The sequence below is a fragment of the Otolemur garnettii genome, unplaced genomic scaffold, assembly GCF_000181295.1.
Source record: "Otolemur garnettii isolate 467f Iridium unplaced genomic scaffold, OtoGar3 scaffold00020, whole genome shotgun sequence".
Classification (NCBI taxonomy): domain Eukaryota; kingdom Metazoa; phylum Chordata; class Mammalia; order Primates; family Galagidae; genus Otolemur; species Otolemur garnettii.
The window spans coordinates 466,268-472,531 of NW_003852415.1; the positions used below are offsets into that span (position 1 = coordinate 466,268).

General features: G+C 43.9%; 1 protein-coding gene and 1 pseudogene across 5 annotated transcripts in view; one reads left to right on the forward strand and one right to left on the reverse strand.

The window, feature by feature from the left end:
* PTGR2 (prostaglandin reductase 2) overlaps positions 1-6,264 on the forward strand; it is a 39,839-nt gene that overhangs the window by 14,276 nt on the left and 19,299 nt on the right. The gene's annotated exons all lie outside the window — the stretch shown is intronic.
* On the reverse strand, positions 573-1,501 carry LOC105886698 (annotated as a pseudogene).

Consider the following 6,264-nt stretch of genomic DNA (forward strand, 5'->3'; position numbering starts at 1 on the left):
TTTTTTTTTTTTTGAGACAGAGTCTCAAGCCGTCGCTCTGGGTAGAGTGCTGTGGCATCACAGTTCACATCAGCCCCTAACTCTTGGACTTAAGCGATTCTCTTGCCTCAGCCTCCCAAGTAGCTGGGGCTACAGGCGCCCGCCACAATACCCAGGTATTTTTTGTTATTATTGCATTTGTCATTGTTGCCCAGCTGGCCCAGGCTGGGTTTGAACCCACCAGCCTCCATGTATGTGGCTGGCGCCATAACTGCCACTGTGCTACGGGCACTGAGCCCATGATCTTCACTTTAAATACCCCCACAACTTCAAAGCGAAAATAAAACCCCCCAAACCTGTTTTCCTCTAGGGAAGTATGTATCTCATCCACCTACTCATTTCATGCTAGAAAGCACTGAGTCTTTTTGAGAATTTTGTCTCTTTTGTTCTCCGTATTCTGTCAGTCAATCACCAGAATCTATGGATACTAATCCTAAGTACTTCTCAATTCAGTCCATTTCTTCATAATTCCAAGGACATCTGCCTAGTCCAAATCACTGTTGTTTCTTCCTTAACAGGATGCTCTTGCATACACACTCTAGCCAGAGTGATCTTTTTATAACAATTAATTGTGTCACTTTGGTTAAAATATTACAATGGCTTCTCATTATTTTGGGGATTGAGACTTAACAGGCTTGGCATGTTCTGAGATGCTACATGTTCTGTAAACAGGGAGTTGAGGGGAAAAAAACAAAGAATTATTATTTTCAAGTTGAAGTTTTATTTAAAATGTAAGAGAAATGGTTCTTGAAAATTCTGGAGAGTAAAGCAAAAAGATACAGTGCTGTCTTTCTGCAAGTTAGCCAGCCTGTCTAGGTACAGGGTAACACAGAGTACTAAATGCTGATGGAATTTCATAGTAGTTTAGAAGGTTATCTGTGCCTAAAGTATGAAGAGATACTTAGTTCTGGGTTTTCACCTTTACTGAGCATGAAAAGAGCCCCTGTTCCCTGGCTATAGCCAAATCCCTTGGTCCCAAAGTTTTTTGCATTGCATCCTTTAGAGTAGATTTCACCTTCTTTTTCAGTCAAAGTTGTCGATTCAAGACTCTTCCCACAATTGGCACATTGAAAACAGTTTTTATGCCAGGGCTTTCCAGCTCCAGTTATCTTCTCGGCAGCGTATATGGAATCCCCACATCGGGATCACTGCTCAGCACCTCCATGTTTCTGAGCAAATATAGAAGTGTTTGGATTTGTTGTAGGCCTGTGAGGTTGAACAGTCTCTGGCTTGATGCCAAGCCTCTCCCTGAGATCTGTGTTGTGCGTGTGGGTGCCCTGGCCATAACCATATAGCCTTTCTGCCCATACTTCTTTCCATAGCAGGATTTACAGTAGACCTCTTCATTGTGAATTGCCACTGTTGTGCTATCTAAATTTTTCCTACAAACCATGCACAGAAAGCAGCAGCAGTGGGAGCTGTGGCCGTTGCACTGCACCTCTTTCATGTGGTACACAGTCCTCCTGCAGGCTGCACGCTTGTTTCCACCTCCCCAGGCAGATGTTTTGGGTGGGTGGTGGGGGAGCACATGCTGCAGGTGAAGCCAGAGAGGCCTGGTGGGGAGAGAGTCCGACAGTCTGAGAGTCTAAAGAATTATTACCATTTTTATTATTATTACTATTTATTATCATTTTTGAGACAGAGTCTCTCTCTGTCATCCAGAGTCCTTTGGCATTAGCCTAGCTCACTGCACCCTCAGACTCACGGGCTCAAGTGGTCCTCCTACCTCAACCTCCTGAGTAGCTGGGACTATAGGCACTTGCCACAATATCCAGCTAATTTTTTCTATTTTTAGTAGAGACAGGGTTTCACTCTTGCTGAGGCTGGTCTCTAACTCCTTGGCCTCCCAGAGTGCTAGGATTATAGGTGTGAGCTACCACACCAGATAAAAGTAAATAATTAAAAATGAAAGATTGTCGACATACAGTCATGAGAATCTATACTTTCGTAAAGGAGAACTTTATTCTTATGATAGGTTGCAATGTGCAGACTGATAAATAGAGTCTCCAGCAGAGACCAAAAGTAGGCCATAGCAGGAAGAAGTGTGGGACAGGTGGGTTGGCTAAATATACATATTTAACAGGTTATAGGAGGGCTATATACATGTGTAGTAAGCAGTCATGTATGTTGTATACATTCCATGTTCACTTGGGGTAAAGACTTAACATTAAAATGCAGTAAAATTAGGTTCTGTGGGTGAAACAAAAGACACAGCCTTTCGTGCAGCCTCAGTAAGCCAGCCATTATGGTCATGGGGATTTATCAGGAAGGAATAATGCATTGTCAAAATTGTGAAAAGGGAGGGGAATTTGGCTACGGCATCAGATGGTTGGTTAAAGAGGCTCAGTACCTATAGCTCAGCAGCCAGGGTGCCAGCCACATACACCAGAGCTGGCAGGTTCGAATCCAGACCGGGACTGCCAAACAACAATGACAACTATAACCAAAAAATAGTTGGGCGTTGTGGTAGGTGCCTGTAGTCCCAGCTACTTGGGAGGCTGAGGCAAGAGAATTGCTTAAGCCCAAGAGTTTGAGGTTGCTGTGAGCTGTGTAACTTTACATCACTCCACAGAGGGCTACATAGTGAGACTCTGTCTGAGGAAAAAAAAAAAAATCAGCAGGGGAGCCTTCTGTTCTTTGTTTTCTCAGACTGGTTTCTGTTTAACTTTTAGGAAAAAAGGTCTGATGACCCTTATTGAGGAAGGAGGTATAATGAGACATGACCAACATCCTGTCTCATCATGGGTGGGAAACTTAGTTTTTAAAGTTTTTCTGGTGTCTCCTTGGCCAAGAGAGGTCTGGTCAATTGGTTGAGAGGCTTAGGATTTTGTTTTTATTCCACAAGAGTAAAGTTTTGTTCTGTTTTGTTTGTTTATTTGTTTTTGAGACAGAGTCTCACTTGTTGTTCTCAGTTGAGTACTATGGCATCACAAGTCACAGCATCCTCAGACTCTGGGCCTTAAAGGATTCCCTTGTATCAACCTCCTGGCTCTTGGGACTACAGGCGTCTGCCACAATACCTGGCTATTTTTTAGAGACAGGTTCTCACTCTTGCTTAGGCTAATCTCCAACCTGAGAGCTCAGGCAATCCACCAGCCTCAGCCTCTCAGAGTGCTAGGATTACAGGTGTGAGCCACTGTGCCCCCGCAAGAATAAAGTTTTAAAAAATAAAAAAATATGATGCTTTATATTCTAGTCCCTGTTTGCCTACCCAGACTCACTGAACTTGCTTTACTTCTTTCTTATGGGTTCATTGAGCCTCTTTCTTTTATAATACATCAGTGCCCTTTTTAGCTCAAGCCTTGTATTAATCATGTTTTTTATTTATGTATTTTATGATACTTTGACATATTTGGGGACTTGCAAATCCTAGACATATTGCCCCTGGTGACAGAGCTAGTTAATTTTTAGAGACAATGGACACCTTTCCTTTGCTCATGCCATTCATATGCAAACTAACATATCTAAAACCCATATCCCTTTTTTTTGAAACAGAGCCTCGAGCTTTTGCCCTGGGTAGAGTGCTGTAGCATCACTGCTCACAGCAACCTCCAACCCCTGAGCTTAAGTGATTCACTTGCCTCAGCCTTCCAAGTAGCTGGGACTACAGGCCCCCACCACAACACCCGGCTATTTTTTGGTTGTAGTCATTGTTTGGGCTGGATTTGAACCTGCCAGCTCTGATGTATGTGGCTGACGCCTTAACCTCTTGAGCTACAGGCGCCAAGCCTAAAACTCATATCCTTCAGGACCTCATCTAATTTATACATCAAGCCAGCATTGCCCTGCTCTAAATTACCCTAGGGATGGCTATTATGTAACAGGACTACCTATGTATCTTAGAGCCCTCTGAAAGTATTAAACCTATGCCATCCCAAACTTAACTCAAGGCTACCTACCCTGCATTGCCTGTTCCTTTCTGTGGTAACTAAGAATAATACCTACTAACAAAAAGACTTAGGGTCAGCTCTTCCTTGTTTTTCTGTCTCCTGATCAACGCTTATGCCTCTCCAGGTGGTTCTATGTGGTGTGGTATGCCCTCTCCTCTTGGAAATGCTAAGAAACTCTTCTCTCAGGGCGGTTGTCTCCATGTTTGTCATCTTACCATATCTGATTAAAACATTGTCCCAGATACATTTGAAACAAGTCATCATACATGTTGTCCCTCCATCTAAAATCTCCCTCCCACCCCTTTCCCTTTACTTGGGTAATCCTTGCTATTTCCTAGATGCCTGGTGATAGGTGAAGCTGTAATGTCAGAGATAAGACCAGGAGTGGAGAGATTCGGGCTAGGTTTATTGAAAGGGACAGTGACCTGCCTGGACAGAGAACAGAGGATGCCTGAAGGGCTTTGGTGGGTTAGGGTCCTTTGGCACAAATTTTGGGGGTGAGGCTAACTAACTAGGTCTTTTGTATCTTTTGTTTAGCAGAGTAGGAGGGGATTTGTAGGGCTATGTTAGGCCCCCCAACACCTGGTTAAAATGGGTCTCCTCTGATAAATCACCCCCAACCCTCAAAATAGTACAGATCAACTAGGGATAGGGGTTGATTGCCAAGGGAACAACCATATGATTAGAGGTTTGGAACTTGCAGTTCCACCCTCTCACCTCTGGAGAAGGGACAGGGACTAAAGGTTGAAATGATTACCAGTGGTCAGTAGTTTAATCATGCCTATGTAATGAAGCCTCCATAAAACCCCCAGAGACCTCATTTGTGTTCTTGTAGGGTAGAGCACTTGGAAGTGATACTGGCTAAGTCCAGGGCCATTCTGCCTGCCACTACACAAATTTTGCAAAGGGGAAAAGATTTAACTGCAAAGCTACCAGAGAGTAGGTTAGAGAACAGCTCTCAAATCCACTTCCCTGAAGATAAGGGTTGGGCATAATTGTGGGTTAGAGAAGTGGTATAGAGAAAGGTGAAAAATGAAGCAACAAGTTCCTTCTAAGCAAGCATAGTTGGAGTTCAGGGCATTTTATAGGACATAAGTACAGAAGATGATGGCTTTAGCATGACCTAAGTAAGGGCAGGGTTATGGACCCTCTGATGTCAAAAAGCCATCTCTCAGTCACTTGCTGATGAGTTGGTGGTTTTCACTGGTTTGAACTGGACAGGAGCTGGCCTAGGTTCCTGAAAAACTACTGAAGCAACCACCATTACTATAGTACTTATAAATGGTATCTATAAAGTAGCCATTGAAGGTTAAGTGTTAGTGGTGTGGCTTTCAGCTACCTAAGGCCTTTAGCTCATGGAAGAAAGAGGGAAAAAATAATAGAAACCAAGTGATCAAAAGCACACAGGACAGGCACACCTGCTTAAGTCAACCCCTGAGTTTCAGAAGGAGTATAGAAGCTTTGTGGTCCTTCCCACATACCTTGCCCCATGTGTGTCTTCCATTTGGCTGTTCGTCTGCATCCTTTGTAGTATCCTTTATAAGAAACCAGTAAATGTAAAGTTCTGTTACCTGCCCCAACAAATTAAACCAAAGGAGGGGATAGTGGGAACCTTGATTTAGAGCCATTTGGTCTCAAACACAGGCCACTTGACATTTGAAGTGGGGGAAATCTTGTAGAACCACCTTTGACCTGTGTACAGACCCAGGTAGATAGTGTCAGAATTTTGCTGACAGTGAAGAGCTACTAAAATAAATAAGAAAGTAAGCAAGAGAGAGGGAGGGAGGAAGGGGGGGAAGAATGAATGGAGGGAGGGAAAGAATGAAGAAGGGAAGGAAGGAATACAGCTGAACTAAAGGACATGGTGACACTTTGTCTTTGAGGGATAAAGAAAGCATACATCTCAAGTTAGGGGGCAAGGTGCAGGGAGAATTTTTGGTTTGAAGTTGTGATGAACAACTGTATAAAAACTATTTCTTTTCTTTTGGCTTATTTCCATTTGGGAGGCAGAATTGTTAGGCCGGGCTTGGTGTAGTGGCTCACTCCTATAGTCCTAGCACTCTGGGAGGCTGAGACAGTGAATTGCCTGAGCTCAGGAGTTTGAGACCAGCCTGACCAAGAAGAGTGAGACCCTGTTTCTAAAAAACAAAGAATAGTCAGGCACTGTGATGGGTGCCTGTAGCCCCACCTACTCAGGAGCCCGAAGCAAGAGAATTGCTTGGCTCAGCGCCTGTGGCTCTGAGCTAAGGTGCCAGCCACATACACCTGAGCTGGTGGGTTTGAATCCAGCCTGGGCCCGCCAAACAACAATGACGGCTGCAACCAAAAAATAGCC